The 12,968-nt window shown below is 41.4% G+C and overlaps 1 pseudogene across 1 annotated transcript; it reads right to left on the bottom strand.

Annotated features, from left to right (window-relative positions):
* Positions 1-333: 333 nt before the first annotated feature.
* Positions 334-10,515, bottom strand: LOC100381440 (uncharacterized; annotated as a pseudogene). Its single transcript, NR_159414.1, has 13 exons — positions 10,382-10,515; positions 9,238-9,425; positions 8,619-8,688; positions 8,257-8,453; positions 8,095-8,170; positions 7,930-8,004; positions 7,769-7,848; positions 7,533-7,659; positions 6,519-6,578; positions 5,089-5,139; positions 4,849-5,007; positions 1,041-1,173; positions 334-931 (listed from the first exon to the last, which is right to left on the bottom strand). The product of NR_159414.1 is annotated as an uncharacterized protein (transcript).
* Between the last annotated feature and the right edge of the window lie 2,453 nt (positions 10,516-12,968).

Below are 12,968 nucleotides of genomic sequence, written 5' to 3'. Positions count from 1 at the left end.
TCTTCTCAATTTTTTCCAATCCCATCAATACATGTATATTAGGAATAACCGAACAAGCCCTTAGGTGGGGTGCAGCGGATGCCAACACCACTGTTTGTTTTAGGTATGTGTGTCCCAACTCCCAACACCCTTTGCTCTAACCATATGTCATGACAGTGTTCTTACTTGGACCTAAAGCTAAAGTTTATCATATCAAATGGCAATGGTTACTTCTTTTCAGTAGTTCATTTCATGCTCAAACTCACATGATTAGACAGATTAGTGCTCTCTTCTCAAGCATATTTAATTTCTAAATGTCAGAAACAATTTACATGAGCATAGGCGACACTATTTCACCCATCAATATAAATATAAGATATTTCTTTTCAATCATGATGCTACATATACAATGAAATTATAGCGTAGAACAAGGACCAGAGATATTCTTTTCCTTGCCCATCGTCGCTACATGTGCCTAGTTGGCAGTTTTGATGCTTTCGAAATGAAGCTAAGTTATATTTACATTGGATTGCAGAATGACTTGTAAAGCTCAGTATGATCAACACAGATCTTCTTGCCCCTAGCCCCCCTATGTCACTTCTAATCCCTATTCAAACGTGTCTCAGTATATCCCCTCCGTCATAATTTATTCAGACTATATATACGAAGTCAAAACGAATTGACCAGGTCGCTAACATCTTCAGGCTCGAGCAGCAGTGTCATTCCATCGAGCAATTACTGTGAAATCTCACGGTGAAACTGTAACACTGCCACCAGTGAAGTTATGCTAGAAGGGGTTCCACCAAAGGTCCTTTCTGAGTATCAGGGAGCTCCATGGTATAAGCTGCTATAGCTGAAAGCAGCGAACAAGCAGCTGGAACTAAGCCCAAGCCAAGTCTTGTAACTGAATAGCCAGATGTTGTTCCTAAATTTGATCTGATCTTTGTACTTCCTGCCATGCATGTCAGATCCCAATCTCATCAAAACTTTTTACCGGAAGATTACAAGGTTAATTTTGCTTATGATGATGTGCCAGTACTAAGATAGCTGACAGTCATTACCTTGATAGGACTCGAGAACATAGAGAGCTATTCCACATGAAACTTTGTCAACAAAACTTAATGAGCCATACACAAAAGCACAACCATTTAGATCTTCTCCTACTAGAACACCTTCCATGCTAATACTTGTCACCTGGTATCAACCAAAGCACAGGAAAGATAAGCATTACGTACCTAACAAGATACACTTAAATATGTGCAAATGAAATTCAGCTGAAAATTAAACAGGATAACAACACTTAAATTGGAAGGGCAAATAAAACGCTCATGGTAAGGAATTTAAATATATACATGGTGCTCACAGGTATTAAAATCAGCAACAAATAAACTGACATGTCTAAACAAAATTTATCTCGTCATAATATGGCATGTTGAGTTCGTAACTAGTTCTCTTCTCTCAAAGCACACAACAGAAGCATTTCATTTCATTAAAGAGAGAGAAAAAGACCCCGATTTAACACCACACGTATACCCACGGCACACGACACATGTTAAAGTCGGCATGGAGGGAGACTAGAGTAATCTAGAGGAATTGGATTAATTCTTCTTCATTGATTGATTGAAAGGAGATACGATCGTCACTTGTACTTGGAGAATCTAGAGCTTCAATAGGCCTTCGAGAACTAGTACCTAGATGGGGATAGTGAATAGCAATGATGGTCATTGTACATATATTCTGTATGGCTGTATAATACTCAACTAAACAGTGAATAGATAACTGAATATTATTTCTAAGCAAGTTGTACTATTTTTCCTTCTGACCAAAGGGTTTTAATGTGCAGCCACAAAACATCTTAGTTTTATTTTGGTCATATATTTTATACTTTTTATTTATATATTACTGTTATATGTATATGGGTTGGTCTGGCACATTAAGGCATTCTGGGCTATTTGGGCCGGCCTGACACACATAACTAATTGTGGGCCGTGTCGTGGGCCGGTGGCTGGGCCCACGTGCTGGCACGACACGACCCATAATTGGGGATGTGCTTTTGCGGACCGTGCTTTTATGGGCCGTGCTTTTATGGACCTGTGTCGTACCGGGCTAGGCCGGCCCACATGTACAGGTATAGCTAACTCGGTCTCTCGTACTCCTTCAGCTAACAAAGTGTACTACTGTCAAGGGCGTCGGGCCCGAGGGTAGGAGGACCGCGGCTCCGAAGGTCGTAGCCGCCGTCCGTGTTGCCGACCGGGTTATGCCCCCAGGAACGGCGGTCTTCGTCAACGGGTTATGCCCCCTGTTGCCGATTAGAGAGAGGTAGGAGACTGAGATAAAACTTTCTTGTCCTCATCATGGGTGCTTACAGGGGGTATATAAGGCCATAGGCCAGGGCTACTAAAGGAAGCCACTAATCACTCTTATTCCCTTCTAAATCTAGCCTGGATTTTTAAAGGAAAGCCATCAATCACTAATCACTCTTATTCCCTTCTAAATCTAGCCCGGACTAATAAAGGAAAGTCATCAATCACTAATCACTCCTATTCCTTCTAAATCTAGCCCGGACTAATAGGAAGGCCATCAATCACTTTTATTCTTTCCAGATCTAGCCGCTAGGCCTGGCTGCCTGCTGGATCAGGCGCTGCCTGCTGGATCAGGCGTCCTGCGCGCTCAGCCGCGCGCCGCACGTCGCGTGCCCTGTGACGCCGTGTGTACGTATTTCCGTACATCACAACTACCCGGGAGCGCAACGCTGCGTGCAGCTTCATGTCGTGTTGGACTTGGATGTTTTCTCACGGTCCATTTAGGAGGTAACGGCTCATGTCACTTGATGTCACACGACAACGATGGACCACACGTTAGAACACAAAAAACATGACTTTTTGTAAAAGGGACAACGATGGAAACCAGAAAAAAGTGGTGCTTTATAGGAGTAGAGATGATGTGTAGGTGGTGTGGCACTCCGGCCACCCATAGCACCCCTGTTCTTAAGGCGTCGCCTAGGCGTCCAGGCGGAGCTCCAACGCCTAGGCGCCTTACCTGCCTACCTCGCCTAGGCGTCCAGGCGGTGGTCTAACGCCTTGGCTCGCCTTACCGCTTTAAAAACCATGCATAGCACACACACCAATGGCGCACAACCATTACAACATACACATCATAGGACACTCAACAAGACAACCAAGAGTTAGTTCTTGACTAGTAATGTAGTTTTTCACACATAAGTCAACTTTTCAAGGTTTTGACATAATAGAACATGATGAGCAGAGTAGCAGACAACACACCAAGATATATTACAGAACTGATATATGACATCTCACCAAGATATATAACAGAACTGATCAGCAAGGACACATTTGCTAAACGAGAAGTCCTGAAGCTCAGGATTGAAATTTAAGAACCAGCATACCAGATACATTAGCAAGATAACAACTAGTTACATGGACTGCGGGCCAGAACGAGAGCATACCACTACCGCACTACGACATGATAAATTGATAATACACCTTGTCACAGGTATATATATATATATATATACTGTATTTATATATTACACCTGGGTGCATTCAATATAGAGAATGCACCCAGGCCGAACCTATGTGTCAGGTCCGAGCCAACCGTCCCACCCAGGCCGGTTTCGTCCCTCCCGCACGCTCCGGACAGAACCTTTTCATTTTCCCGCCCCCGCCCCTCTTTCTCCGTGAACGGCTCCTCCGCGAACGGCTTAACCTCTTCACATAAGTTGCAATCACACCAGACTTACAGTTGCAATTATGCCAGACAGCAGTTGCAATCATTGTTTTGTTTAACAGATTTTTGGACATAGTTATATAGAAGTTGCAATCACACCGGACCAGCAGTTGCAATTACACCAGACACAGTTGCAATCATTGTTTTGTTTAACAGATTTTTGGACATAGTTATATAGGAGTTGCAATCACACCAGACCAGCAGTTGCAATTACACCAGACAACAGTTGCAATCATTGTTTGTTTAACAGATTTTTGGACATAGTTATATAGAAGTTGCAATCACACCAGATCAGAAGTTGCAATTACACCAGACAGCAGTTACAATTATTGTTTGTTTAACATATTTTTGGACATAGTTATATAGAAGTTGCAATCACAACAGACCCACAGTTGTAATTACACCAGGCCAGTAGTTGCAATCTTGTTTGTTTAACAGATTTTTGGACATAGTTATATAGAAGTTGCAATCACACCAGACCAGCAGTTGCAATTACACCAGACCAGCAGTTGCAATCATATTTTTTAACAAAATTTCTCAGAGTTATTCAGTACTTGCAATCACATAAGAGCAACTCAGCAGTTGCATCCACACTACACCAGCAGTTGCAATCATTTTGTTTACATTTTTTAACAGATATTTGAGTAAAATTATACAACAGTTGCAATCACACATAATGCGGGCTTGCAATCCCACCTAATGCGGGGGACAGGGATGCACGCAGACAGAGAGGCGTGCGGCGGCGCGGAGACAGGGAGGCGCGCGGCGGCGCGAGGACAGGGAGGCGCTCGGCGGCGGTGGGATCTAGGTTTAGAGGATCGGAGGAAGAAGGAGGAGACGGCGGCGGCGTGGGGATAGGGATGCGCGCGGCGGCGGCGGGGAGGCGCGCGAAACAGGACTTACGCCTGGGTGCATTCAATATAGAGAATGCACCCAGGTGCATTTTAGCAGCGCCGTATATATATATATATATATATATATATATATATATTAAAAAAATCTTGTATTATCAAATTAGCTACATAGTATAAAATTTAATTACCATAGTATAAGAAATCGTATTTGCAAGTTTTTACCATCTCTTGGCAGTACAGGTGTTAATTGAGGTTTTAGTATACTCACTGTCATAAGTGCATTCGCAGCTCCTATTACGATTGAAATGGCATACATGAGGTTGTGCATTCTGCTCGGTAGAAGAACAATTCCAAGACCTGACAATATCCAAAGCACTGCTCCAGCTGAAAAGTAAAGCTTAAGACGCCAACTTGACCATCTAGTCTCCTATAAACAGTTTTAAAAGTAATTGAGTTGAGTAACGAAGCATTAAATTAGACAAATCAGATATCAACAAAATAGTCTGACCTGTAATATTACAGATACTATCAAACTGCAGATGTAGATAATAGCAGGTACCTGCAAAGGAAAATGAAAAATAACTAATCCAGGGGGAAAACTATATGTAAATGAGACAAACCACTAATTCTAACTGATACTCCCTACGTCCTAGAATATATGGCATAACCACTTTTTATTCTAATCACATAATATAAGGTGTGCACTCTCTAGACATGCGCATATCAATGCAGTAGTACTAGTGGTGATAAAGAAAATTAAATATATTTCTTGGTCTTTGAACCAGAGGTGGTTACGCTTTTATATACTAGGACGGATGGAGCATAAGTTATTAAAAATGAGATCATGTCTTCACTGGAGGACAAACAAAAATCAATTTTTATTTAGCATATGCTTCACCATTCAAATTATTTTGACTATTAGCCATCAGATTATCTGAATTTACCATCAAATGTACTAGAGTTCATAGAAAACAAGCATAAATTCAGAAGCTTTTGAGGACTCAAAGTTCTTAATTCGTCGATAATAAGTTACACTCATCAACATAGCTTTTTAGTCCCAAACAAGTTGGGGTAGGCTAGAGTTGAAACCCAACAAGATATCACCAAAAGGGGAAAGAGAGAGAAAGGGGAGGGAAAAGCTTTTGAGAGCACTAAAAGAAAAAGGGCCTAATCACGATTCGGGCACGTGGATAGCTTCTTTCCAAGCACTTCTATCCAAACACAACTCTATTGGGATATTTCATTCCTTCAAGTCCCTTTTGATTGCTTCCTCCCATGTCAAGTTTGGTCGACCTCTACCTCTCTTCACATTATTGTTCCGTCTTATGATGCCTCTATGCACCGGTGCCTCTAGGGTCTCCAGTGGACATACCCAAACCATCTCAACCGGTGTTGAATAAGCTTTTCTTCAATTGGCTCTACTACTAGCCGATCACATATGTCATCGTTTCTCACTCGGTCCAATATTGTGTGCCCACATATCCAACGCAACATACGCATCTCTGCGACACTTAGTTGTTGAATATGTCGTCTTTTAGTAGGCGAACACTCAGTCCCATATAACATAGCAGGCCTAATCGCTGTCTTGTAGAACTTGCCTTTCAACTTATGTGGCACTCTCTTGTCGCATAGGACTCTCGATGCTTGACGCCATTTCATCCACCCCGCTTTGATTCTATAGCTAACATCTTCATCAATATCACCATCACTCTATAGCATCGATCCCAAATAACGGAAGGTGTCATTTGGTACTACCTGGCCTTCCAAACTTACATCTCCATCCTCACTACGTTACACTGAATATAATAAATCACTCATTTGTTCATGCATTTAAAATTTCTACAGTAGCATGCCCATCAGTTGAGTACAGTTTCACAAGGATATCAAATGATAAAGACAAACTAAATGCAAGAGGTAAAACAAATGGATGGGACTTACCAATGCTTTGGAGGATTGATTCATTTCTAAATCATTTATTACATAGAAAGCAAGAAATGCCTGTTCAGATAAATGAAATGTTATCACTGACTGGTCATCTGGTTGAAGCTCCAAGCAAAATGGTAATGAAAGACTATGTACACCAGAACATTGTGATAATAAGCAGAAGAAGTTTGTTCATTTGTCCAATAAACATAAATGGTAATGGGTAACATTCATGGCTCCAAAATATGAACAAACTACAATGTATAATAAGCATTCACTCAGTCTAGGATGTTCTGAAGGTACATTTTAACACACTACTGTCTGTTGAAACAAATGTATATATTTACATTTATAATACAGAAATGAATAAGTAATTTTGAGATCTGTAACATTTAACACCAGAGGAAAAGATGAACCTATTTGTACGCTTTCTCATTAGCATGTGAAACTGAAGATGGATACGCCAATTTATGCTATCTTGAGCAAACCAAGGTTCTATAAGGGCATGTACAGTGGACTGGTGGAGGTGCTTATCTAAGAAAAATAGTTTCGTTTTTTATTTTTTGCCATATCATATGTACTAGGCGATGCTTAAGGTGTGCTAACAATGTAGTTAAGCCCATTTAAGAACTAGTTTGCATTTAAGGGATTAACTTCTATACTTGTGCTTAATGATGTAATAACATTCTCTCTTTAAGCACTCATGCCTAACCACCTTGCATAGCATGTGCTCTTAAGAGAAAATACTCTCAGAGTCACGAAATAATAAATTGTGAGACATACTGGCATGCCTTGGTATGACGGTAACTTTATGGTAAAGGGAAAGTTTACTCTTGAGTACAGTATATTAATCTACTGGAGATAGTGAGATACCCTCTGCCAAAGCTGGTAGAATAATGTTAGGGCCGAAAAGGAACACCACATAAATCAAACAGAGTAAACAGAATGAATAGTATAAATGCCTTTAGAAATTCCTAAAAGAAAATATAGATTCGTCCCTATATCACAGAGCAAAAGATTACAAGATACCTGTGAAACATTGGTCACCAATCTAGTCAGAGTATAGACTAGAGCAACTTGGTAGTACAATACTCTCTTGAACCAGTAGTCCCATGAAATTCTGGAAGGACTCTTATCCAAACAGTGCCGAATTGATCTAAAGACAAAGATTTTGTTTAAAATAATAAAATAAAAAGGATATGAAAAACCTAGGCGAAGTTGATAGTTCTTCCATAAGAATATTAACTATGAAGGTTTCATCTTACCCTGGCTCTTTGGTTCCAATCAAGAAGATGACAACAAAGCAAGATCCGAGGGAAATGGACACCTAAGCAATCCACCGATACTGGCCGAAGTATTTAAAAATAAATGAAAATCAAGAATATCAGAAACATAGCAATACAGATTAGTTAATACAAGAGAGTACCTGAACTAGTACATTCACTGACTGCAATAGAGTAAATATCACCAAAGCAACGCCATACAGGCTAAGATTCGCAACCTAGCAAAAGCATGAAAATTGCGGACATCAGATGTAATTACTTTGTTATTTGGACACGGTAGAATGAATGGCAGAGTGTAGTGTTCTAACCATCGTGAAGGCATTACGACAGCTTACAAGTGAAACCCGGCTAGTTGGATTTGATGTAATGCAGTTTACCATAGACCTTAGGAGCATATAAAAGATATCCATAAATGTAATGCTGAAACCATAGAAAAGTGTGAAGAGAAGTAGGGAAAGAAAAGCCATTACATGTGAGCGACTTGAGTAACTGCCCAACCAACATTAAAAATAGCAGCAAATGTGCTGTATCCAACAGTCTCCAAAGTAGATGTATTAATTCCCATAAGTTTGCAAGGAACACAGCTACCAAAAACAGACGAGAAGGAAATTGCCACTAAAATAGATCCTCCTGCATGCCACAGTTTGAAATGTCCAAAGCGATCCATCTGAAACAGAAACCGCATGTTCATAACTTCATATATCTACCCCCAGAATCATATACACAGTAAACGCTAAGATGAATTAGCTTATTGTGATCAAAAGGAGAATAAATTACATATTATTTTATTGCAAATTCTAATAAATTAATCAAGCTATTTCCTGGCTCATACCAATTCCCCAACAAAGATTGTTGTGAAGCCATCCGCCAATTGTCCAGAAAGCATCACAATAGCGGCATCACTGCAAAGGTGAATATAAAGTTAAGTGTCTGAAATAATCCTAAATCTTTGCTTTCAAGCTGTCAGCATCTCAATATTTCTCAAAACCTGGACAAACTCTATGACATGTCACGGATCAGAAAATTAGTAAGCACTACCCTAGTAACTAACATGTTGCTATTGCCTTACTAGATTTTTAGCAATGCAAATCCTTATTTTTCCTTCTGAACATCACTACTTTACTAGCACTAGTAGAAAGGGACAGCAGAATTTTGATAATCAGCTGTGCAAACATTTGAAAGTTTTTATACAAATTATCAAGGAGGTTTTAGTGTATATTGCAGTAAAATGTTTCCTGTACTAACTTAGAAGTAAACATGAACTTACTTCCTAATGCACAGCAGCAGAGGTAAAATTCCTCTTGCGGTAGAATAAATAGACTGAGAGTAAAACTACAGTTAGTGCGTAAATGCCTCCAAAATCACATGTTTTAACAACATGCTACAGAACAGAATATAACCATATGCATTACAACAGGAGAAAAATAAGCTGTGACCCAGAAAGCACATACCCTGGACTAAGTCCCAGATCTGTCAAGAACACAAGCAAATAGGTAAACCAACAAGACGATGTGATGTCGTTGAGCATATGCCCAGAACCGTAAGAGAGTATCGATACCCGTCCTAATGGCTCGTCCAATTGTGCGTCGCTTGATGAGTCATTGTCCCTCATATTAACCATCAGCTGAAGTTAGCAAGACTACAAAATTACCACATGCACCAAAACGGCACTCATGTTACATTCAGTTATTAATATGTAAATAGTACAGAATATCACTCCCAAGTTCCGAAAACAGAATAATATTGTGAAGTGGCTGCGTAGAACATCCATTAAAACTGAAAACGTTTGCATGTTATTGATGAGTTTTGGGAAACAATGCGAATTCCAGCTGGAAAACCCAAATTTCAGTTCATCTGAAATATATTAATTGGATCGATCAGCTGGCAACAAGCTGATAGATGAGTATACTTGGTGAATTTGTACACAGTTCCAACAGTGACAGAACAGGATTCACTTGCATGACTGATCCTGACATGTACTTACACCGTCCTGCAATAAACACGAGGCATGGACCATCTTACTGATAGCGATTGGGACAAGGTCAAATTGGTTAAACCGGCATTAAATCGATCACCCAAATGGAGCACACGTTCATTTACCCAGCCCCTACGGTCTACAGGCAACCGCAACAACTTCAGCGCGCCATAGTTTTAGGAAGAATTAGGAAGAACCGAAGAAAGACTCGAAAGAAATTGACACTTAAAAAGATATATTGGCATTTCCACTAAAGGCACTAACCCCGCCCTCCCACACATTCCACAGTCACACGATTTTTTTCGGCACGACGTCGATTTTTTCGGCAATCCCGAGCTCAGAACAACTAGCTGCAGCCTACAGGCGTTAAAGTCGAAAGCAAACTGAGTCAGACCGTAAGGAGTAGGCATTAGAAACTTTGTGAAAATGATCGGGTTTTTTTAGCAACCCTGCCCTGGTTCACACGAACTGCCCGCACCGCAGGCTGTAAAGAAAACTGCACGCGTCGGCTCCTGACTCACGGTAAGAAGCAGCCCCAAGCCCCCAACCCACAACCCAACCTCGAAATTCCATGGCTATCAAGCCCGGCCAAAGGTGCAAGCCTCGAGACTTGCGCTCACCTGCCAGCAGCATGGGACGCCTCCGGCTTTCCGCGCGGCTCCCTCTGGTTCGGAACTTTCTCGAAGAAGGAAACCCCGCCGCAACTATATCTGCAGGGGCGAGAGACGGGAGGACTCAGCCCAACTGCCCAAGGAAGGCGACGGGGATACAAGGAACGTCGCGTGGAGGACAGGCGGGAGGAGCGGGGCGCGGAGGGAGTAACGGAAGCGGGGACGCAACGCGACGCAAGTACGCAACTGTCAACTGTGGCTGTGGTCTGTGGAGGGAGGAGTATATCGGAGGTCGCGGAGCTCGCTCGGGTGGTGGGACCGCCGGTTGGAGACGATGACAGATACGGGGAAAGTTATTTTTTTAAAAAAAATATTAATCGCTAGATTTGGGACCGTGGCGGCGCACGTCACGGCATGGCCGTCACCGTCACCCGACGGTCAAGCACTCAAGCCTACGGAAGTTTTAAGGCGTGGGTTATACAGTATTTTGTGTTAGATCACATATATAAGGTATTTTTAAGGGGTCTCTAGATGTTTAACCGAAAAAAATTAAGAGACCATCTCTTCACGGAAAGATCATCTTTACACGACTCTCTACATATATTATGTCTTGACTGTATTTATTATATATATAGACTCGGGATCTTAACAATCTTTTATATTTGAAAAACCGTTCTAAAGCTCGTAATTATTATATACTCTTATATATTGCAGCTGTAAAAGTAGCTAGCGTAGCCAAGCAGTCCGTCACCGTCACCGGTCAAGCCTACGGAAGTCACAAGGCGTGGCGTCTACATCTTGCAGTCCGAATAGCTAACGAAGCCAAACACAGACAGTCCGGTAGACTGTAGTAGCACGCACGTCAAGTACGCAGCTGTAGCTTGACCAGGATGGTAGATAGCTGTACGTATTCGGTCGCTGGAGCGTGGAGCCGCACGGACACAGTTGGAGACGTATGGGAGGCCAGGCCACATCCACATGGACCTGTCGCTGGGAAGATAACGCTATCGGATTCTCTCTCTCGTTTGTTTTTTTCCCCTGGAGCACTATTGCGATTCTGTGATTTAGGATAACAAAATCGCTGGAACCGATTGGCTACAGAGGAATGGCGTGCACAGCAGATGGCCGACACATCCGTATTTCTATATATTATCCCATTCCCATGGCGCATCATTCTTCAGCCACCCAAGTCCCATCCCATTCCCACAGACCCAAGGACTTCGGAAGGAACCGAGCAACGGTGTACGCAAGGTCGCAATCGCAAGCTCATCTGTCCTCCTATCCTGACTCCTGGAGCCGGCCCGGAGTCTGAGGACGTGGCCAAATGACCGTCGCGTGTAGCACGCAAAACCGCGAGACAAACAACACGCGCGTGTGTGGTTGAACAGGGTTGCGTGGACACAAAAAAACGAGCGGTATCTATAACTTTTTTGCTCTCAGGCGACGATTATTTGAACATAAAGGCAGCGTATATAACAACTAATCACGTGCCCGTATGTTGTTACGGTTTAAATTATTAATATCTACATATTTATAATATATATCCTCTTTGTAATACAAAGCAGTATGTGTTGTAGTGGTTAAGGTTAAATCCCGGTTTGACACAATTTATTTTCAACTTCTTCACAAATTTAAGCAGAAGTTATACCAAACAGATAGCTTCTGCAGCAACTTATCAGTTCAGCTGCTTCTCAGAATTAACTAAAAGCAGCCAACAAGTAGAAGCTATTTTTCACCAGCTTCTCAGATAAGCTGCTTTTTCAACAAGCAGCAGCTGTGCCAAACATGGTCTAAATCTTCTCTCTGAAAGATCTAGGTTTCAATCTTGGGCTGTATCTTTGGTGCCCTCTTTTTTTTATTAATTCCAGAATTTTCGTGAGCGCGCCTGGCAAGCAGGATTCAGCCGAGCGGGCAGGTTAGATTTTCATATTCCAGCCGAGCGTATGGGGCAGGTTAGATTTCCGCAACGTGAGGAGTTGGACGCACGAAGGAAAATTCACACTTAAATATAGCAGAGATGTGTATGCATAGTATATGTGTACAGTGGATCAATCATCTTTTTATATAGTTAGGTGCTCTTGCATTGTGACGGCTCACAAAATCTTACAAATTACAAATCTAAATGTCATAGCCCAGTACAAACATGTTAGGTATGTTTATATGGCATGGAGAAATCATTTGTATTTTTGTACATTGTATCTCAAAACTCTAAAAAGCTATAACAAAAGAACATGCCATAGTGTTCATGAAAAAAAGACACGTTGCGGACGATAAATAAATTTGTTCATTTTGAAGCCATAGAAAGATGCAAAGTATGTGGTAAAAGCCATTCTATGTGAAGAATGTAAAGGTTTCGTGTACTTCGATCTGCATTTGGAGCAATGTATCTGCCACCATCTCTATCCACATCAAGTTACAACGTGAACTCAGTGCGATCATTAATCTAGGCAAGCATGTATTAATAAACATGACAACATCAACAACAAATAGGTGTTATTTTTGTATTTAGACTGATTGTAATTACTGCACACATCAAGCGTACCCTAAAGTACATGAACACATTGAAGCTCACCAATACATTGAAGCTCACAAATAA

Source organism: Zea mays, chromosome 2 (assembly GCF_902167145.1).
Source record: "Zea mays cultivar B73 chromosome 2, Zm-B73-REFERENCE-NAM-5.0, whole genome shotgun sequence".
In the NCBI taxonomy this organism is placed as follows: Eukaryota; Viridiplantae; Streptophyta; class Magnoliopsida; order Poales; family Poaceae; genus Zea; species Zea mays.
This window is presented reverse-complemented; position numbering and strand designations above follow the sequence as displayed.